Below are 23457 nucleotides of genomic sequence, written 5' to 3'. Positions count from 1 at the left end.
CACAGGTGTCTGCCAGGTGACATGTCCCTGGGAGGGAGCTGTGGGGAATAAGCCAAGGACACTTTCTTCCTGGGAGGAGCTGCCCCAGCCCCCAGAAGGTGCCAGCCTCCAGCTTTCTGTTCCAATTCCCAGCGTGGTTTAGCAGTGCAACAATTCACTCACAAGACACAGAGCAGAGCCCACCTACTCATTCCTCTGCGCAGCCATCAGACGATAATGACTTTCAGTCAATGGCGTAGCTTTGAACAGATGCCTGGAGGTGAAAGGATCTGTATTCCATTACTAGCCCCTCCAACTAGCCAGGGTCCCCCAGGTTAAATATTTTTAGCAACAGCTTGTTTACATGTCAAACTTGTCAATGAGCTTCTGGGGCACTGCTGCCACAAAGCTGTGCTGGTGGCAGCCCGTAAGCTTCGTCTATGCACGGAGCTAATGCCTTCTAAAGGGCTTGTCAGATACATTCTTCCTACTGTGTCACAAGAGCAAGACTAATTTCAAAGAAATGCTCTTTATTTCTACTTAAAACTGCTAAGGAAAATATCCAGCACTGTCTTTTTTCTTGTCATCTGTTCGACAAGTGTCTCATAAAACAAATTGAGAGGTTTAAATCTCCGAGACAAAAATCAATAAGAGGATAAGTAAAGAATAGGAGGAAGTCAGCAGGCTGAGATTTATTTCATTGGAAATGTTTTTTCAGTGGATTTACTAATAAATCTAAAGTGGCTGGTGCAGCTGCCTTTGATATGCAGTATCCCCTTTACTTAGATGGAAGCTGCACATGAAAAGGAGCTTTGAATACTGATTTTTACAAGGGTGTAAATCAGCAAAGCCCCACACGTTACATATACCACCAGCATCTGGTTCAGGTAGAAGTTAAGAAAAAGGATTTGTTTGTGTGCCGGAGTTTTCCTCTGTAGTTTTGCCATTTTCTGTTTAATATATTGCAGTAGTTGTGATCAGGGCCTTGCTGTGCTGGACACTGAATAATCCGATGCAATAAAATAATTTCTGTCCCAAACAGTTTCAAGGGTAAGAAACTCAATTGAAATAACAAATATGGGCTGATCAGCAGTGAAATCACAGGGGATGATGTTTGTGATGGTGGAACAAAGCTGTGACATCTCTTGAAAATCTGCTCCAATAAGCACTTCCCTTGTGGTGATGTGAAACTGGGAAAAATTTAAATTAAATGGATGATTTGAAACAGACTTACAGATAAAGAAAATGAAATAAACTCCTGAAACAGTCAGGAGAAGGTCAGCATGGGCTGACTACCAGTCATTTTTAGGTTGATCCCACAGCTGGCCTTTGTTCCAGGAAGAAGGGACGTTCTCCCGAGCGACAACAATAATGGCTATTCCTGAACTGGGTACACTTTGATGTGGGCACGGAGCAATGGAAAAGAGCTGCACCCCAGTCCAGAATGCCCTCCCTGCTGCACGTCCCCCCAGACTGTGAGCTTTTCCAAAGGCCCTGTGGATGAAGAGGAAGCTATAATGAGCTCCTGGTTGAGTAATACGGGTGGTTTGCTCCAGTTGGCACACATGACAGATGGCTGTGGGTAGGGAGCGAGTGGCTGGGGTCTGTGTATGTACATATGTGCTAGGAGGGGTTCCAGGATGGTTCCGTGGCTCACTATTCTATTTCCAATTAAACAAATAGTCCTGGATGCTTTTACAATGTCAGATGGGAAATCAGCCAGAAACCAGCTGATCTCTTATTGTTCCTTGTTCTTCAATCGATTCTGCATCTTTCAAAAGATTTCTCTGCACCAAACATGTATCAGAACATGGTTAAGCTCCGTTGTTCCAGCTCACAAATTTGATGTTAGGAAGAAATGTCGGAAGTGAGAGTAAATCAACAGAAGTGGCCATTTTCATCCCCTTATATGGTTTTTCTCAAGTCAACACGAGAAACATTTCACAGCTAACTGTGAAAACTGGCACCTCATTACCTACTTTATTATTTCTTATGATTTCTTATGACTTATTAAGGGTTATTATAATTGTTCATTATCCTTTCTGATAGTGCATACCCTGGCTATCCTATCGTGTTATTGCTGGGTAGTAGCAGCAGACTCTTACATTTAGGTCACTTAAACAGCTTGTATTTAAAGATTCCCATGGATATTAGTCTGAAGGGTGCAACCAGTGCTGTGATTTGAAAATGGAAAGAGGGAAAACGTGGAATGAAAACTGTGTGGTTATGTGCTAAATGACTGTGTCACAGAGCCACACTCACTGTGGGGCTGAGCTGAGGCTGCATGATCCACCCCAAGTCTGTAATTTCCATAATTTTCAAGCACCTCACACTGGAATCAAGGTAACTTTGCATTAACACAGTGGTTTTTAGTGCAGTCACGTTGTACAAACTCACACACATGTATACAAATATTGTGGAAAGTCAGACAACCTCCATAGCAGGCAATGCTGCCACTGTTTCCCATAACACACAAAGACACACACTTAAATCTTCATAACTGAAACAGGGATAACACATTCCCTATGCCACAGAGCTTTAAGGATATATTATAGGGTTACTTATGGGTTTCACCATGAATTGTTAAATGTCATGAAGTGCTGGCCATAACTCAAACAACCCCTAACTCTGTACCAGACGTTCCAAGAGGGCAGAGCAGTTCTGCAACATGGGCAGGTGTGGTCTCCATCTCTTCGAGGAAGGTGCAGAGAACTGACAAAATCCACATTGTGAATCAGCAGCACAGCTAAAAATAGAACCCAAGCTTTAAGTATCAGCTTTTGCCCAAACCTGCCCAGCAGTGTGGCATGACAGGGACTGGCCAGACCTTTGTTTGACTTCCAAGTCAAGAGCAGGACCCTTCATGTTCTGGCAGTAAAGCAGAATCACAGAATCTGCTGAGTTGGAAGGGACCCACAAGGATCATGGAGTCCAACCCTTATGCAGGAACACCTCTGCTTTTCAGATTCCCTGGAATCTCTGCAGAGGGAGAACGTTGCATGCTGTGCTCCCCCCTCACCACATCATCTCCACAATGCCCTGTCTTGGTTTTCACTCAAAATCCACCACCCATGGCCTGACCCTTTTCCATCTCTTGCAAGATCAAAGTCCCAAGAACTTGAAAGACACACAGTGACATGGTTTATCCTCAGGGGAGCATGATGGCCTCTGAAATTTCCTTCTCCCCTGGATGCCACACTGTCCCCCTGCTCATATGATGGAAGTACTGATTTTGTTCCTGACCTGGCTTGTGTAAATATATGTGAGAGAATAGCAAATGTCATTGCACGGGCACACAGAGGAAGAAGTTGCAGAGAAGAAGGGGATATTAACTCTTCCCCTCTTTGAGATTTCCAGGCTGCAGTGTAATCCTACAAAATTAAATAATATGATCAGGATTTCCCCTTTTCCTCTTGACCTGGCTTTTTTAAGCTAGGGCTAAGAACTGCAGCACATTTCTTTTCCCAAAGCAAAACACGATCCTGGATAAAAGTCAGTTTAGCTGAGAGAAAAAAAGTAAAACAAAAATAGATCTTTTCCATAAACAAAGCTGCTTTCCATTTTGCTAACGTAAACAGGCAGATGCATTAAGAGATCATGCCACCCAGGCCCTGGAAAAAGAAGCAGGAAAATACATTTCTGAGTATTTTCCTGAAGGTGCAAGGATTGCTGAGCCTAAGGCAAACTGAGCAGAGGGACAAGGCTTTATAGACAAGGCAGCTTTAGAGCTTCACTTGAGACTCAGAAGAACTATCCTTTCATAGTTAGGTCAAAAGCAGCATCCTCTCCTTCCCAAATGAAATCTCTGCTTATAATAGGAACCTGTGCACGTGGTATGCCTTCAGTCACCCTAAATTTTCACAGAAATATAGGGGTTTGCAGTAGTCTCTAGGACTGTGTAAACAGAATTTCAGGTCTCTGGACATGGCCAAGGAACTGGATGAGGCAAAAAAGCCTTTCAGAAATTAAAGTCTCACCTTTGCAGACTAAGAGGATACCAGGTGAATGAAATCCCCACTCCCCTCAGGTACCAGGGGACAGAACAAGAGAAATAAGAAATGATTGATGTCCTAATTATGGGCTGGATTTGCTGACAACCAAGCTGAAGTCAAGCAACTGGGATGGACCCTGTTCTGTTCAAGCCCACACATCTTCTACTCTTCTCTCTCACTTGAATCACTCCCTTAGTGGGAGATTGATCCTTGTGTACTGCAAGACCCACATAACTATTTAAGCCATCAAAATAATCTTTCTGTAATTGTGGGGAGATGCCCACAGTCTAGGTATCTACAGGCATCTGTAGCTAAATGATGCTTTGCAATAAATCACACCCAGGAGATGCTGCAGCCTTCTGATATGTATAATATAGAGACATTCACAGAAGGTCTGTAAGAACAAAGCTCCTCCAGGGTTTGGTTCCATAACTGATTCAGATCAGTTTAAGACACGATGAGTACACCCAGTGCAAAAATGGCTTCTTCCACTTTGGCTAGTGTCTGAAAAGAAGATCTGGCATTTAGTTTCAATATTTGGATTCAGCCTAAAGGTACATCCAGTGACTCAAATGTTACTTCTTCAAATTGTCTGTTTGGAAAATGGTCTTCAGGATGATTTCTGCTTTTTCTTGCTTCCTCTTGGGCCATAAATGCAGCAAGAAGGGCTTTCTATAGAAGACTTTGACCCTCTGTACAGGAAGTTCAAGTCTGTGTGCAAGTGAAAAATATTGTAGCCAATATTCCATACCTACAGTTGTTTTGTTCCTTGTTCCCCATATTCTCCCCCTCCATCCTGGTTCAGCTTGTGTGGGAAGCATATTTAGAGTAGCAGTTCCTCTGATTTGTTTTTGATACTATTTAGGTGCATCATCCCTCTGTCACTTGTCTTACAAAGAAAGTGCACGGAGAGAACTAGTTTAGATTATTTTATCCTTTCTGATACTTTTTTCTCCTTTACTCCCCTTTTCCTCCGCAGCTCCCATTAAGAGCAAGTCAGTGACTCACAAAGGCCCATTTTCACTCATTCACTACATCACAGCCCCACATGCTCACCCTCTCCAGGGCTCCCTGACGCTTGATCTTTGCCACCAGGAGCCTCCAATTCTGTGGCCGAGGCGCTGAGGCCAAAGGGAACTCTACAAACCAGTTATTCTCTGTTTCCCCCAGGAACAAAACTGTGGCGATGGTACTGCCCTCTAAAGATGTGTGAATCGGCATTAAAGGGCTGACCTGTTCGCCACTTCTGGGACCCTTTGAACTGGGGAGCTTTGAAGCCAAGGGCTGTAACGAACTCGTGGATAATAAGCCGCTGCCCCATGCCAGGCGAGGCAGAGGTATCGGGGACTGATGGAAGCTTTTGAAGGCACAAAATGCTATTAAAAACTGCGAGGGACTAGAGAAAAAGAGACAGGGAAAAACAATTCTCCTTTCCGCGCGGTGATAACGTCTGACTTTGGCAAGTTAGAACGAGGGACACTAAACTGGATTTAAAGCTGAAAAATTTTGGGGTGCCTGGCTTAGACACACTTTTGCTGGAGTTGGGGCTTTACCAGCAGAGGCACTCAGTTCAGCTCAGGGCTTTCCTCACCTTCCTGCACCAATAAGGTGTTAGGGAGGGGAGAACCAGCCTGCATAGCAATAATTATTATCAATTGTATTGCGCTTTTTATCTTCAAAGTGCTTTACAGACACAAACTAATTATTTCTCTGCAACACCCCTGTGAAGAAGATGGTAAGTATCATTATCTCTGTTTTACCGATGGGGAGACCGAGCCAGAGCGTTTAAGCGATTAGCCCGGGGCCACAGGGGCAGTTAGTGTCAGGGCTGGGAATGCAGGAGTGTCTCTGCTCCCAGTCAGCACCAAGCAACATATCTCTTTAGTAGGAACAAAAGGGAACCTTTCTCCAGACTTGGAACCTAAAAGAAGCTCGTTTTTTTTGGCAAGGGATTATAAACCCTTTCTTTAAAATGTAATCATAATTGGGAAAAAAAAAAAAAAAAAAAAAAAGACTGCGGAGTAATAGCACCAAAGAGGGTTGAAAACCAACATGTCTGTTCTATGGGTAATCCTAGAATTCAGAAATTTGGGAAACTTTCTGGAAAAATTGTGCGGGGGATGTAAAGTTCTATTTCAGTGCAAAAAAAAAAAAAAAAGAAAGAAAAAAGAAAAAAGTGACATATTTGAAATTTCCCATGGAAGGAAAAGTAGATTATAATAATTTTTAAATATCAAAATGTTTCATTACAGGCGTTTCAAAATGAAACTGAACCTGAAAGTCTGTGCTCTGAAGTTCCCGGTTCAGACATGGCTCCAGGGCTTTTAAATTCCTGCATGCCTATGGGCTCTCAGGGAGGTTCTCAGGGCTTCCACAGGTATGTGGGTCGTCACCTCCGGGCTGAGCACAGCAGGAGCTCTGCAGAGCCTCTGCTTTACCCACCTGAAAATATCAAATCCATTCCAAGCCACCAATAGCTTGGCACTATTTGCCCTGGAACAGAAAAGGAGCTGTCAGAGAGGTCCAGAAGGGAAGCATCCCATCAGTGACCCTGAGTGACAATCCACCACGTGGGATGCTGCTTGCCTCCGTCCCTCAAAAATGAGTTATGGATCAGGGATCCTGGGAGGGAACATCCACAGTGCTCCCTTTTCCATGAGCTTTCCTTTATCCTGGCTCTGACCCTTGGAGAGCCGAAGGGCCATCACCCACCTCAGGCACTGACTAAGGAGTGGAGCTGGAGAGAGACTGAGTTTGCAGGGCAGGAGAGTAGGAATAAAAGGCATCTTTTAACTCTGAGCTTTATATTTTTGCTTGGAATCGTGACCTGATGGAGAACACAAGACTTTTTTGCACAGTTCATCTCACAGTACCCAAGAGATACTGAAAAAATTACACTGAGTCAGGGTGACACCTTTCAGCCTGAAACACTGAGGCAGATCCTCAGACAGAAGCTGCCATGAGGGCTGGATTTTCTACAGAGCTTTCTGGCACTTCTTAAAATCTAGGTAGCGATTCTGGTGCCTAAATGGGAGCTGAGCTCTTGCAAACCTGCTTCTGATGGTGCATGCTGAGCTGTTCTGCAAATTCTGGCTATCATTGCTCTGCATTCTTGTACTTCCTGGTTGTGAGCTGTGCTGGGAGCAAAACTATCAAAGCACCACAAGGAAACCACTCCTGCTATAATCAGGAAGCACAAAAAATCTCAGGAGCCAAACTGTTCAGCCTCTATTCCTATTTGGGCAACGGTTGTACCTCTGGTACTGCTTTATCCTTATAAGGATCAAAGCTGTGCAATGGCAGGTACCAGAAAAACCTCTAAAATAGAGACAATCCCAACACTGAATAGTTTATAATCAAAATAGAAGATGAGGCAGAAAGTGTGTGCAACAGATGGACAGATCTGGCATAAGGAATCCACAGGATAATGTTCTAGTGAGTGTCTCCAGCATAGTTTGCAGAGCAGAAAAGAGCAGTCAAGGATAAGCTTTGCCTCTTACCTTACCTGACCCCTAAACCTTTTGAGATTTACCCACAACAATTAATTATTCCTTTGACTGGCCAAGATGACTCACAGCTGCTCATGCCATCCCAAAGCTCAAGATCTAAGTAAATTTATTGAAATTAGTGGTGGCTTCATTCCAGGAAACTTGTGTTTAGTTTTGATTCAAAGAAGCTCCTCATCCTTCCCACCTCTTGTTTCTTCCCTCTTCCAGCCCTCAGCAAATGTGAAGCTATAAAGCTTCGATCTAATAGTGATTAAGACTCAGGAATGGGAGTCATAAGATGAGAGTCCTATTCTTGTCTCTAATACAGGGTGGTTTTCAGTGAGTCACTTCCCCTTTCTCTTACTCAATATCCTTGTTTGTAAAATGGGGTTAACAATACTGACCCATCTCACTGAAAAGTTGTGGATTCATTAATATCTGTGAGCATTCAAGTATCTGACATTCTGGAGCTTTTCCCTGGCTTTAGGAGCTCTGTATCTGTGATGACACTCTGCACAAAGACCCTTCACTGCTCGCCTTTCATATTTTAGCCTTTTAGGAGGACCAGGAATTATCAATGTCAAACCTCAGGAGCTGAAAATAGACATTTTAGACCCTCAAATGACACCATCCTTCAAGCCCTGATCTCAGTTCCTCCTTTGTAGGACGGGAACCTACAGCTTTCAGAGCTCAGTTCAAACTTCTTCTTCCTTCACCAAAGTCTGTCCCAGTGAAAGCTGTTGCTGTATCCGTCTCTAACTCCCTTAATTAGCTTTTTTTCATATTGGATCAGTGGGCTAGATAGCTTTGAAGTTTGCTTTACCTAATTGCACACAAATCTTTTGAACAGACAGGCTATTGGTGGTGGGCTGGGAGGGCTTGAGGATAGTTCAGTCAAGTGTCTGTCCAACCTCTCCACCTTTAGGAAGGTGGAGGAAAGTTCATTGGGGTTCTCAAAGGACTGAAACTCCTCGTTTTTTCCAGGAAGAAGCTGGTCTGTGTGTAATGCCCAGCTGGGCAGGCCCTTCTGTGCACTTCTCCTTTCCTCTGGGTGATGCCACCCAGCTCCCAGACTGGCTGGGAGCTACAGCAGCTGCACCATCAGCTGGAGAGTCTCCTCCTGATGGAGACGCTGAAGGGCAGGAAGGAGATACCTGCACAATCATCACCTTCTATGGCAGCTGGAGCCACAACTGCCTGCACGACACACATGATTGGAGTGAGGGGTTTGACTTCCCCAAGTAACCCTGGCAAAACTGTGGAGAGAAAGAAAAATCACGGGGAGGGAAGGCAAGCAGAGGAACTAGAAGTGGTGGTTTGGGTCCCTACCCTGCCCCGGAGAAACCACAGTGCTTTTCTTCTGACAGTGACTCCCCGTGTGGAACTGTGGTCCTGAATCATTCATAGCTGCAATCTGGGGATTTGAAGCTCTTTTTGCAAGACACAGGAGGCACCTGTGACACAGTACAGTGTGTGTGTGTGTGGTCCTGGTTGAAAAAGTGTATGAGGCAAAAAGAAAAAAATGTAAGAGGATTTTTTCTTTGACTGGATCCTGCTGGTTTTACCATCTTAGTTCTAGACTGCCATATACTAAAAATTCATAGAATTGTTTAGGTTGGAAAGGACCTTTAAAGACCGTCTAGTCCAAGCCTTCCGTCACAGGCAGGGACATCTTGCTCTAGATCAAATTGCTCCGAGCCCTGTCCAGCCTGGCCTTGGGCACTTTCTGTAGTGGAGCATCCACAGCTCCTGTGTGTTGGGTTTGTAAGCTCAGGGCTGGAGCTGCAGCCCCAGCTCCTCAGGCAGTGGCAGAGGGGCTGTTCCAGGGGCTCCACACGCCTGGCTGACCCTGTTTGTAGCTCCTGCAGGGAGGCACAGGGAGCTGTGCTGCAGTGATGGGCACTTGGCACTGCTCCTCTCACCTGATTACACCATCCCTCCCCTCCAGTGTGACTGGCACTGCTCAGTGCCCACAAACTGGGCACATCTCCAGCCCATTATTAGCCACCTTATGCCTCTGTTCTTCAGATCAACTGTCCCACTCTCCCCTTATCTTTTCTCCTTCACTGGATGTTATTTGGAAGGCAAACTTCCCATGAAGGATCACATCTAGCCTAAAGTTGCTCATTACGTAGCACATAAGAAGCATTAATAATAGCAATAGTGTAATCAATCACGGCATCACAGCAACACACGAGTTAATGTGCCTTAAGATCCTATGTCAGCTTACTGAATTACAAGCAAACATATTTGATACATGAACTAAAGGGCTCACGTACTTGCCGAGACTCAAGGCCAGATCACAGATTCACATTTCTCTCTGACACTGCTGCTCATTCCAGACCTCCCCACAGCAGTGCAGGGTGGCTGTTCTTTCCCTACACCTGGAGCCAGAGCTGTTAGCAGCTACAAGGAATGCACACAAACGAAGAGAGGAGCTAGAACTTGGTTTACAGGAGGCACTGATTTTAAAAAAGTTTTGTGGATTTAATGTTTTTAAAGTTTGGCTTTGGGATGTTATTGTTTTGGAAATGCGGCAGGGGGTCATTTAGTTAATCCTTCATCCACTCATAAATTGAAAGTTCTGCATTATCAAGGAATCTCAAAGAATTTCTACTGGTATAAATCGTTATAACTCTGCTGATTTGAAAGAGGAAGGAGACAAGAAAGATGTCCTGGCTGGGTTAATCCCCCTGGGGTTGCCAGACTGATGAACTATTCCCTGTTTTGCTACAGATTTCTTGTGTGACCTTGGGCAAATCACTCTCCCTCTCAGTATCACAGTTTCCCATCTGTAAACTGGTGAGAGCAACAACCGCCCTGCCCCAGAGGGGTGTTTGGAGGATAAATATGTTGGAGGCTTGGAGCTGCTGGAGCACAATAGTGACAAGGTTCCGACAAATCCTGAAGATAGATAGAAGCTGACAATCAGGCAGACTGCTATTAGCAGCTGATTCATTCTCTCTGCTTAATGCATATTTTTAGCAGGCTGTTATTGACTAGACAGGCACACAAGTCTGTCAATTAACAACGTCCTAATGAACTAAATCTCTGCACCAGTAGCCTTTACAGGTTGAATTCAGAACTCACCGATCCCGTGGCACACACCTGCACTGCTAATAAAGGGTGAAGGTTTCCCTACAAGTGGAGATACCATGTGCTCAGGCACCACTGGCATTTCCACCCCGGGGTGCTGAGCAGCTTCGTGTGCAGTACAGTGACAATTAAGAAGTCTTAGGTGGCCACGGATTTATTACAATGTGTTCATAAAACCTTGTCAAAGCACCATTTCAAAACAACTCCTGGCCAGACACTGCAGCGATTGGTGCTCAGAGCCCCTCTTGCAGGCTGCAATATGATCAGGGAACGCTGCTTAATTGTATTTCTCTTCCAGAGTGATGAAATGTAAAGCTCTGCTCCCAGCTCGCTGCCTGGCACAGGAGCCTCAGCAAATATGTGATTCTCGCACTGCAGCTGGACTCTAATGACATGAGAGGTGCTAATGCAATGCAACTGGAACCTTTAATTAGCCTGGTGACTAATAAGAAGTCTCTCAAAGGGTCCAGGAGAAAGAACCTTATTCTTCATGGAGAGTTCCCTGGACTGTGCTTAGAAACAGGGACAGACAAATGGCAAGTGTGAGAAGAGACCTGAGTCCCAAAGCTGCAGCGTCTGGGAGAGGGTTTGTCTTTCCTGTGGCAATTACCTGCTCAGGCAAAGCAAGCAGAGAGAGGGACAATAACACTGGGCCCATTACTGACTGAGGTGAGTTGGTACCTAAACTTGTTCCGCATCCAGCGGGTAAGTGGCTGAACCTGCTGATGAAACAAAAAGATCTGGCTTGACTTTGAATATGTTTGTGTTCAGGGAAGAGGAAGGGTGACAGACAGACAGCTGTCTCCCACTTGCTAATTGACTGGAGACTGTCAGGCCTTAATGTACCTTGGGGATGGCTTCTGTTTGATACAGAGTTTCAGACCCTGATTCTTAAACTTGAACCAGGCAGGCCACATTGCCTGGATTTTCTGGAGCAATGCACAATGCATGTGGGGTTGGGCAGTTTGTCACGTTACTCGGTGCTGTTGCTGCCTGGTTTTCAGACTGATGCAGATTCAGCCTCGTGTCACCATCAGCCACATCAATTTTTCTCCGCTAATTATGTCAACCACGGGAAGAAAGGGAACAAGGGCTAATATGACTTATATGATATTACCTGGCAGCTCAGAGGTAGGAGTAGTCTGCAGACAGAAGAGAAAAACTGTGTCTGTGTCTTTATCCATCCTTTCTGTCAAGCCCTTGACAAAACTTGGCAGTGCTGATAATACAACATCAGTTACAGGGATTTTAAGGGCAGAATAAATCACTTTCCTGAAGAAATTAAAAAAATCAGTGTCATTACTCAAACCATGGAATTTTCTCCAGCGATTTTTCCCTCAAATACCAGAGAAGTTAGGAAGCTGTGGAGCTGCTGAAGGAACTGTGGGGCTGCTGAGAGAGTGGGGGGTCAAGGCAGAGTGTCAGAAAACCAGATGAAGTCTTGTATCCCATGTCATGTTCCAGTGGAATGGCACACATGCTGCCTACAGCAGTGAGTGTGAGAGAGTGTGCATGGTCATGTGTGTGTCTGTTCTGCTGCCCTCCAACAGCTTCTCAACTCTGCTGGGCAAGGCACGGCCTTGGGTTTCTCAGGTGAAAATGCTGGTGCACTGGCCTTAAGACAAACCAAACCAAAGTAAGAAATTCCCAGTGAATTAAAAATCAGCCTTTGCCAGCCAGTTCTAATCCTGAGCCCCCCAAAATGCAGAAGGAGCCTTTGAAGCCTCTAAACGTATTGTTGCTGCCACCATGCAAGCCCAGGCAGTCCCAAGGCTGTTACTTCTCTCTGTTCCTGCTCTTCTGGTTAAATGCACCTGGGAATAAGTAATTGTTTATGTCATAAAAAATTCATCATAAACAAATGGCATGGGCAAGCCAGCTGAGCAAATGCCGGGGAAATGAGTTTAAAAAGCCTGGGATTGGTATAAGTGGTGGTGCACTTCTCGGGATTGGGATGAAAGCTGCGAGTTTGATATGAAAGGATAAGGGGGGACAGGCACTGTGTGTACCTGGAGAGAGAGAAAGCATTCCATGTGTAACTGTGGCTTGGCAAAAGCCTGGACACTGTTGTTAGAAACACACAGAACACATCACTGGCAGAGCAGAGGAGTGATGTGATAAGAAACTGAAAGGCCTATTTTCAATCTCTCCCAGCAATCTCTGATTTACATCAGTGCAAACAAGGGCAGAGACATGGCCCAAGTCGGAGCTGTAGGCATTGTTCAAATGTCTCAGTTGTTTTGTTTTTGTTTTGTTTCCTATAGAGATAAAAGATAAAGAAAGCATATATTCTTTGTTAAATAATGCTCAGTGCTAAGGGACTTTCCAGGTCCTAAAGCTGAGGCTGAAGGACTTACCTTACATGTGGATTTGCAGCTGATCCAAGAGCACAGAAAATAAACAGTACATGTTCCTCCATCCCTCTAACCCTGTGAGCTACTTTTGTGGTTATCATTCTCATATTGCCTTATCTCTTGCCATGTTTACAGGATTCACCTCGTCTGCTACCCTGAGCCTTCTGCCAATCACAAAATATCTGGGAGCACTTGGGAGGTTGGTTGGAGTGCAACGCTCGGAGTGGCGGGCGGCAGAGCAGCGGTGAGGAGACAACACGTGTAAGTGTCAGTGGGATTGGGCAGGAATTAAACAGCCTTGCTGTTAACGGTGTGCTGAGCAAGAGGCCGTTAACCAGGGGGAGTGTGTGCAGGGGAGAGTCAGGAGGGTCCCTGATACTCAGCGTTGCCAGGCTTTTCAGCCAGAGTCAACTGCAGCATGATTAGATTTAGACCATTTCTCCTTTGTCCTCCCATTAGCAAGCAATAAAGCATGATGGATGTGCATGGAAGAAAATAGATCTTGGATCTAAAGCACCCCATCACCTCTGCAAACCTAGACCCTTCCAAAGCAGATAAGAGTCTTCAAACACTGCTTTGCTTTTTCTTTCATTCCTGAATGGATCAGAGACAGTTGTTTTTAATGGATGCTCAGTCTTTGCACCGTGGTGGAGTTGCCCACTGGTGGCAGCCTCTTCCAGACTGTTGGTCAGTCTTTTAGGATTCTGTCACACCCACCGTGGTCCCAAAGGAACATACCAAGCTGTAAACACATTTCTCAGCAATTAAGTGTCCTGCCTAGGAAACAACCCAGTGGCAATATCACATGAATTTCAGTTGCCCAGGAGGTAATCCAATTTTCCTACGTGCCTGCTCCTCACTTTTTAATTGAAGGGCAAGAAGTTCCTGTCACTGCTGAGTGTTCCATTTGTGTAACCATGAAGGGGCCACCAAATGGCTGCAAGTCAAGAAATGCACTGAGCCCAATCCCAGCAACTACAGAGCCAGTCGGTTCGACTGGAATTTGGTTACCGTAAGACAACTTTAGCAAGTTAAAAGTGAGAAATGCTAAGGTGGAAGTATGATCCTCTACACTAAACAAAAGTGAGCAAATGCAAGTCGCAAATATTTGCCCGCAGATCTCCCCGTGCTGCTGAGTGTGCTGCACTTGGTGTTCCTAACAAAGGACATTCCCAAACTGGCCTGGATCGCTGCAGCATTGCTCTTGTACACGATGGCATCTGGATTTCTTTTGGATTGCAACCTCTTGAGTTGTTTGCTGGGTCCCTGAAACACCTAGCTATTGACACAAGGAATTTAGGTGAAAATCTCCACTCTCCTGGGAAAAAAGTCCTTCAAAGGCTGTTTAAGTGCTGAAAACCATGGCCTCGGTGCTCTCCCAAGGTTGCAAAACCCAGAGGAAAATAAGGCAAAGCCCTCTAATTTAATCTGAAAATTGTGATTTTTCCTCAGTCTCATGATTTTTGTTGAGCCTGACTCATGATGTTGAATGCTTCAGATTTGCAGTACCCCATGATGTAGATACAACCTCTGCAGGACAGGTCCAAACAGCTTCTTAAAAACTGTTTATTAGTTCTCCCTTCCATTGTCCTCCCTTTTGTTGGGTGCATTTAATTAATTAATTTTACGTATTCTTTATGGCTGTAATTTAAAAAAAAAAAAAAAAACTTGTGGATTTAGGGCACCAATAAAAAAATCCTTTTATTTTAAAATTAAAAGATGAAAACCAGTGTAATGAACTTGCCACTTCCTTAAGGTTCTGGTAAGTTGGGTGTGATCTGATGGTACAGAATGATTCATGGGATAAAATTATAGACTTATGCAGGTGTGTACAAGAGCCTGGGTGGGGTGTAGTCAAACAGGGAATTTTATATGGCAATAAACACCGGCATGTGGTATAAAGAAACTGTACTGCCTTAAAAATAACCTTATTTTATTTCATTTTTATTTGATAAGGACAAATTGAACGACCAGAATGGTCAAATGCAGACATTGCTTTCCTCCTCTCCTGGCAGAGTCCAAAAGAGAGAGCTCAGTGGACCTTTAAGCAGGTGGGACCTGTGTCTGTTCTTAGCGCCAGGAAAACCCCATGTGCAGCTCGTGCCTAGATTCTAATTCCTCAGGTCTGGTTTTAGAGGAATTGGACAACATGGCAGTGTTTAAGCTGAGGTAAATCATCTGAAGAGAGTGTTTCTTGGGCTTTCTCCTTGTCAGTCTTGTCAGGTTCTGTGGAGGCCCCATCTCGTCTGGCTGGTGAAAAGGCTCTACCCCTCGGAGCAGAGAGCTGCACTCTCACACCTGATCACAGTGCCAGATACACTGAAGGTCAGAAGGCCAAAGGTTGAGAAATCTGGCTTGCAAAGCAAACAGAAATGTTTCTGTTTGCAGGCAGAAATGCTGACTGTACATAGAGCCATAGGAACTTCCAAACCACAAGAATTGCCTCTCACTGCCTCCCTCTTCATCTTCTGTTCCTCCACCACCAACCTTTTCTCTTTCTTGCCACTGTTGGCCTGAAATTATTCTTGCCTGAAGCCCCTGCTGTCTGAGACAGCCTACACACGTCTGCCTGAACACCTCTGCTGCTTTCAGAGCTCGTCAGAAGAGAGATTTAAAAAAAGAGAGACTAACTTGGAAGCTGGTATAGAGTTATACAGCTCTGCTGAAATCAGGGGAGTTAGGCAAATAAGAATTTTTCAAATGTCAGGGACAGATGTTTTGCTCTTTTTTTCCCTTCATGCAGTTTCTCTCTCCCTCTGTGGTTTGTTATCATTCAGCTCTACAAAGCTTTGTTTAACTCTAGGAAAGGCCATAGGAGTTGGAATTAGATCCAATTTTGTTTGCACAAGAGTGTGTGGCTAAGGCTGGGCCTTTGAAAAGGGTGTATTATACACTCTGGAGGTTTTGGAAGATCATCATAACTATTGCTTGAGGGTCAGACTGTACCAGGCTCATTCTCATAATATCTTACTCCACAGACAGCCCAATTTGCCAGAGTAAAGGATGCAGGAAGAGAGTATCCTTTCTGAGAAAGGATAACTGTCACTTGTCCTCAAAGAGCTCTAAGAGGAGTGTGTTTTATGGGATGTATGGGGCTCTGGACCACAGATGGTTCTTAGGTAGGAACCATTATCCTAAATGCCAGCATTCCCCAGGTCATGACTAGAGCTGTATTTTGGGCCTTGGGAGTTCATGGGCTGCTCAGCAAAGGGATGACAGAAAATGACTGCATTTTGTACCAGCCAGGTGTAGTTTTTGGGCTTTTGACAAAGTGAGGGAAAGTGGTAGGGTGTGATCATCTACAGCAGCTGATCAGCTCTTCCTGACACCGTGACATCCTCTGCAGGGAGGGGAGATGAGGTGCTGGAGGACACAAGTAGAAGTACAGATCTCTTCACATCTCCCTGCTGCCAGCCCAGCATAAATCCATCCTGTCCACGTGAACGTAGAGCCCACCCCAGACTGTCCAGAAAACAAAATCAGAATGCAGTACTTTCTCTGCATAAATAACTGGTAATTCCTGAGGAAATGGGTCCCAGATTTCCCTATGAATTGGGGCCTTAAGTTCTGACATAGGGAGCTATTCATGGAGGAAATTCTAATTGAGTCAGGTTGTGCTTTTTTCACAAATTGTTTACGCTCTGTCTGGGTCTTTACTGGATTCCTGAAGGGACCTGTGTTGCACCCAGGTGCTGTGGAGGGCAGGCAGATTTAGGTGAGCACTCCTTGCATGCAGAAGTCAAATATTAAGGACAGGAAACATATCTATGGTCCATAGGAGGGAGAGATCATATGGTCACCATCTGGGGCTCAGGGAGGGCTCTCTGCACTGAAACAGCAGTTGCTGTGCCTTGCTGTGTTTCCACAACAGCAACCAAAGATGGTGACATGGAGACAATTAATGCTAACTGCCCACTCACTTCCTGATTATTTGTTATATGTGCTCCAGTGTTTTTAAAAAGAGAGACTGCAACATAGTGGATCTGGAGTCTCATCTCTGACAGGTATGGATTGAAGTGAGTGGAGTTATCCTGGTGTAATCTAAGTTAAAAGGGATAAACAGACCCTGTACTCTGTTGAAATTCTCTCATGAAACGCTTCCCAGAAATATCAAAGAATATTAAAGCTCTTTGGGAGCAGGGACTCTCCTCCTGTGTGTGAACGGTGTCCAACACAATGGGGCTTGCTCTTGGCAGAGACCTCTAGGAGCTCGAGCAGTGCATGTAATAACATCTAACTACACCTTCAAGACATGGTGCAGGGAAGTACACGGTGTTAACTCACTTGAGTGCCTGCCTAACCTGTGATTTAGAGGGGCCCCTCCCTCGGCGTTCAAAGGAGGAAATGAAATCTTCCCCAGGGAAGAAGGATCCCGACCTTCCAGAGGCAGGGTCTGTGCGTATCGGATGCGAAGGAGAGGCAGCAATTGCCAGTCTTAAGGTTCAGTTCCCCAGCCTGGCTACCTGGCCTTTGGCAAATCACTTAATTACTCTGGTTTACAATTGCCCAATTGTCATAACAATTCTTTGCTTTCCCATAGCAGGGTGGGGATGGACAGAAGGAGAGCAAATTCTTCCTACCTTTACGATTACAGAGTGCTTAAAAGTGTTGTGGTGAAAGGGCAAAGGGGCAGCAATAGATCACATTCATCTCTGCTGGTTGGTCCCTACAAGCATTTACTAACCAGACTGAGGCTTGCTCGCTGTCTTCAGGGGTAACTCTTTAAGGAAACAGTTTGTTTAAGGTAACGTTTTCCAAAGCACCCAAGTGAGTCTCCCTGATCCCTTTGAAAGGGAAGGATTCCCAGACGCTACATTTCAGAAATATACCTGAGCCCTCAGCGCATTTGAAAACATCTGCATTGTTTTTTTTCCCCGTGTGAAGAGGATGAAATTATAGAACCATCAAGTGACCCAAGGAATTGAATACTCACAATGGTAAAATCTAGGAAATTAATATCCCATAACTAACATGTCACTGAGCAGAGAACTTTTCCCTTTATTGTAAAGATCCTATCGAAACCCTCAGCAGACTTGCCTGATTCACTAGCCATGAAATCTTGGTCTCATCCTTTGATCTTTCTTCAGATACTACTTCATGTAAGAGTAAGGCAGACTCCCCTGGCTTGCCTCCAGCAGGGAGAGACTAAGAGAGTTTCTATGCTTCTCTAGGCTAATTAGCCACTTGCAGAACCCCAGAGAGGTGTAATCCACAGTGTTCCTTCACTACATCCATTCCTCTAAAAGCCTGCATCCTGGTCTTTACTTCAGCACTGCGAATTGTGAGGCTGTCAGAGATTTCTCATCTCCAAGTTAAAATAAACTTCTAGCAAGGCTCTATTCTCATAGAAGAGCTGTTGTGTGGAGATAGGTGAGCAGTGTCTGAGGAGGTTTGTAGATACTTTAGGTGTTAGATGCTACAGAGGTACAAAGTGTTACCTCCTTTCTTCTCTCTGCACGCTCTCTCCATGGGCTGACATGGATATCTCAGGAATGGAAAAGGGAAAGGCACAGAATCTCTGGGAGAAGGTGCATTCCATAGCCTGAACTTCCACAACACAAATTTTTTCCTACCTCCCTCTAAGTTATTTTGCTTTCCTATTGTATATCTAACTCCCAAGGAAAGACCTTGCTGACTCAGCCTGAACCCTTTTCTGTTGAGTCACCTCCTTCTGCTTCCAAATTAAAAGGCCAATAATTGCCTGTATATGAAGATTTAGACAATTGCTGCCTTTTAACCTCAGAATGAGCTGTATGTGAAATTCCTGCTGTTCTCTGTGGAAAGACTAACTTAAGAGAGATTGTAGTTGGAGACCAAACTTCTGGATGAGCTGTTCTGCCCTGCACAGTGGAGTCAGGGCTCCAGACACCCAGGTCCCCCAGTGCAAGATAAACCCTGCTGGAATGCTGCATTCCAAACCAAACTCTTCTCAGGAAAGCTAAGATCTGATGCCAGATCCCAGCTGTAGTTATGTAGGAATGTATGTAACATCAGGCAAAGGACAACCTGGCCCTCTGTGCTGTGAGCTCTGTGCATCTCACAGTCCAGTGGGTGCTGAACTCACTTGCCTTTCTGAGCCCCAAATACTGGAGCTGCCCCCGTGCTTTGCTGGAGCCCAACACAAATCTGTCCTCACAAGCAGCAACTGCATCCTCTGCCCTGCTGGGTAATCTAACAGTGCTTCTCCTTCCCAGGCCTTGCCTTTCCTTTCTGTCATCTCAATCCCTCTGCTGTGATCACTTCCTTCTGTCTAAACCTGATTCCCCGTGCTTCTACTCTTGTCATCCAAGATTTATTATTCTCGAGGAACACTGATGCAGAACATGAACCTCTTCCTATAAGCCCCTGAATGTCTTTTGCTGTTACCTTGAGTTGGGGCAGACAATGTGAAGTGGGAGGAAGGACACGCTGAAGACACAGAAAGAAGAATTCCAGTCTGAGTTTGTACCTTAATTCCTTGCTGCCTCTTTCCCCAAATGTATCAATACATGTGGTGTTTATTTTCCTGCCCTTGGTGCTATGCAGATGAGTCAGGGAGGCAGGGCTGTGGAGGAGGATAATGTCAGGGTGCAGCAAGGACCATCAGCTCCCCGAGACATGGGGAACTCACGGGGATAATGTGGCTGCAAGGTCAGGGACCTCACCAGGGCCCCATCCCACAGCCCTCAAGGAAGGCAAGCAGGGCAGGCCTGGGAGTGGCAGCCGGGCTGAACCAGGAGTCCAGATCATCAGACAACTTTGTGGTGATGAGGCAGGTCCGACCTCAAGCCGGGAAGTCATTCCACAGGTCAGGATCAGGTCTAATAAGGCTAACCAGGGTCAGACCCAGCCCAGTTATCACAGGCAGGTCCACAGTGACGAGGTGGGCCCGAGGTCAGGCTGGGAAATGAGTCAAGGGGTCAAGATCAACAAGGCTCGTGGCCAGGCACAGGCAGGTCTGTGTGTGAGCTGGAGACAGGCCCTCAGCTTTGCTCCTGTGGTGGCTGAAGAGCCAGGGATGAGCTTCACTGAGGCTCCCAGGCCCATGGGCAGAAGATGGAAGCTGCAGGTCAGACTAATTAGGGCCATTAAAACTTACTAGTGCTCCCAAGGACCTCTCAGACAGACACTATTCCTGGCTCTGCCACTGGCTTCCAGGTGATCCTGAACAAATCCCCTCCCCTGTGTTTCTCTATCCTACCTGAGTTTCAGCTGGCAGGAAGACCAGCACTGTCGCCTTCTCCAAAGCTCCAAATCAGTAGATGGGAGCAGCGAATGCAGCATTATTTTTTAGAATGCTTGTAATTGTAAAATGTGCGCCTATTAGGAGGATGGGAGGCACGGTAGCTCCTCCACACAAGAATCTTTTATTGTTCACATGAGTAGCTTCTCATATTTTCCTCTAACAAGCTTCTGAGTATTTCCGGCAGAATTCCTGTGAGATTAAACATCATATAAAATGTATCTGTCTCACGCAAGATATGACTTGCTTTTGAACCATCAGCAATCATCCCAGCAATTGCTAGGATACAACTGTATTTTTTTTTATTGTTATTGCCATTTTCCCATTTTCTGTCCTGGATCTTGTAAGATGCCAGTCCCATCACTAATTATGCTAACGAGGTCCTGGGGTTGATTTAGAGGCTCTGTTACAACGCCAGTCGCTCAGTTTACATCTCAAGTATCGGCATGTTTATTGTAGATGTCTGTGAAGAGCAGCTACTTTTTCCGTGCTTGTCTGGGGAGTGAGGGCAGGAGCCAGAGTTGGAGGGGAGTAGTGCAAACCAACACACAGAAACGAGAAAAAGCAAATATCTGCTACCTCTGCATCTTCCTGGCAGAAGGACTGACATTGCCACGGCTCCCAGAGCTTCTTATGGACGCACTGCCTTTGATTCCACACAGTGTTACCCCAAATCCAAACCACAGAGATTCATGAAAGCAGAGTTCACCGCTGAGGGCTGGCACCCTGTTTGGTGTGTTGATAACTTTGCAGAGCTGATGTGTGTGTTAGTCACCCTTGCTGCTTCATTGCCAATCTGAAAGACAGAGGTTAAATAATTGCGAAAGCCGGGCTGATGTCACCACGGCGCCTGACTGGAGCTGCTCCTTGGGAACTGCTGAGAGAGATGCATTTGCTTTGCTTTTGCCCAGGGAAGGGGTCACCCTGGGCAGGAGTTCTCAACCTTTCCTCAGACGTACAGTCCAGTGCACAATGTCTGTGTGGCTGAGTCACTCCCACCTTCCGAGCCGCTCCCGAGGAGCTGAGCTGTGGATAACATGTCTTTCCTCTTGTTCCCTGCTTCTCCTTGTTCCTCCCGGCCTAAAGGGATCGTGGAGACTTTTAAAAATCCAGTGTATCCATGTACATTCACGAGGGCCTCCTGGATATGCTGTACCACGTGTGCAGGCCCCAGCACACAAGTCAGGATCTGTTTTGTTGTGTGTATAAGGAGAGTTTTCGTGTACAGGCCTGTTTTACTGACCATGTCATGTGTATATCACAGACCGGCCAGGCATATATCATGTAACCTTGTATATGTGTATGGGCCTTTTCTACTGACTGTTTAACACTGAGAATATGTCTTGGCTCTGTAAGAGACATAAAAAATGAAGACAGAGCCTGCCCTGAAGAGTTTGTACTCTAAATGTCAGACAGAGAAAAGACAGGATGCGCTGTGGTGAGAGAGACTTCTGATGTGTTTGTAATTTAAATAGGAAAAAACCTAAATTTGCTTCACAGGAAAAGAGTGTGTGCCTGCTTGTTTTTAAGAGGACTTTAGAAAAGAAAAAGCAACAGTTTTATGACAGCTTGCTGGGGGAGAGGCTTCTTTTAACACCTGCACGGAGGCTCTGGAGAAGGAACTGGGCGTACAGGCCTGTGTGGTCTGGAGTCTGTGCCTATTGTTCCTCTGTTCCCTGAGTGAAATTCAGTTCTGGCTTCTGAGGGTGCAAGTTGCAGCTGACACCAGGACTGGCTTTATTGGCCCATGTGCCAATCCTTTTCCTCCTGGAGCTGTTCCCTGTGGCTCTGTTGCGTTTGCCTGCTCTGTGTCTAATCCCTGTCTTGCGTTGTGTTTTATGCTTTTAATGAGAAGGGATAGACAGCAAAGCAAAACTTTCATGCTGTGATCATAGGAGAGGAGCTATTTATTTGTGTGTTTCATGTGATGCCATGAAAACAGTCAGCAGTCTTACAGGAGAGCTCTGCAGTATCCACAGCACCTTTGCTGATGCCAGCTGACATTCTGTAGCCCATCCCCTTGCACTGTTGTCCTGCAACCTCAAACTGATGGCCAGGCTGTGGAATCAGAAATCAGGGCAAGGGGCACATTTGATCCTTTTTTAGGTGCCCAGGTTTTCAGGTCTAAAACTTCTCAGATTCTGACTACGACTTGTCAGCGTTTTTATTATACATGTACACATTTGTATTTTAAGAAAATGAAGTGCTGGGTGTGGGTATGTGCTAATACTAAAAGAGAAACACAACCATATGAAGCTTCCCAAAGCCTTATAACTAAAATACCAGCAGCATTTGACTCCAAAGCATTGTGTTGGAGAGGCATGTGGAAAAACCTTGGTCCACCTGGCTTCTAAAGACAGGAACTTCTCACGGGTTTCTTTCAAAGTGGTCAAACTCACAGCTGAAAGCAGGACAGTTCTGTGGGTCACACCATCTCAGAGAGAGCCTGTCCCAGCTGGAGAGCCCCTGGTGACGTTGTGGGGATATAATGTCACCTGGGGAGCTTTTTCAAGGTACTGGAGCCTGTCAGGGGTTTGAATTCCCTGAGTGGTGTCTCTCCTGCAAGCTCAAACCTTCAGGAGACAGTAAAGCCCAAGTTGGAGCACAGGGCTGCTCTGACCACTGCCTGTCTTCTGCATCCACCTTGGAAACAACTCCGTGATTAAGGGAAGAATGCCCTTTTGAAGGGGCAATTTCAAGAAATGTCATTTCCCTTAGCAAATCGTCTATTTTTTTCTGCTCATCTTCACATCTGCTGCCCTTGAATATACAATTCAGCCCTGTAGACTTCAATTTGTTACTGAAAATAGTACTTATGACCATTTTGATACTTTTTCAATACGTTTTTAAGGCAAGTCATAAGACTCTTTACGTGAATAACTGGAATTAACCTTCATTTGTGCCTTAATTTGAAGTTCAAACTTAACATAATCAATACTTTGTGGTCTACTGTAATCTGTTCAGGTCTGTTTATCCAAGGAAATTATTTGTTCCCCTTCTGCAATTGAGGTAGAAATGGACATAATTAATTCCACAAACTATAAGAAATTGAAAGCACCAGGATTCTGCAGAGGGAGCAAAGTACCACGGCCAAATCCAGCACTTGTGAAGTGCACACACACCTCACTTAATTCTTAGCACATAAAACAGACATTGTTTCTCAGCAAAGTGCCCCAATTCAGCTTTTTGTCCAATTTTAGCTCTTCTCTGAAGCCTGATTTCCCCCCCCCAGGTGAAAGTGATTGAATCAGGTGAAAATAGTCATATTTGCTGACATCAGACACGAGAATGACTGCACAGAGTTCATTGTTGTTGTCATGATGTGT

The 23457-nt window shown here is 45.3% G+C and overlaps 1 protein-coding gene across 1 annotated transcript in view; it reads left to right on the top strand.

Moving 5' to 3' along the window:
* MYL10 (myosin light chain 10) overlaps window positions 1-23457 on the top strand; it is an 87256-nt gene that overhangs the window by 1198 nt on the left and 62601 nt on the right. The window contains exon 2 of the mRNA XM_027882098.1: window positions 13045-13153. The gene's annotated coding sequence lies outside the window, so the exon portion shown is untranslated. The remainder of the gene's footprint in view (window positions 1-13044; window positions 13154-23457) is intronic.

This window comes from Empidonax traillii, unplaced genomic scaffold (genome assembly GCF_003031625.1).
Source record: "Empidonax traillii isolate 1590-97213 ecotype Southwest subspecies unplaced genomic scaffold, ASM303162v1 scaffold101:size1699134, whole genome shotgun sequence".
NCBI lineage: Eukaryota > Metazoa > Chordata > Aves > Passeriformes > Tyrannidae > Empidonax > Empidonax traillii.
Note: the sequence above shows the minus strand (reverse complement) of the source record. Positions and strands in the feature narration are given on the sequence as shown.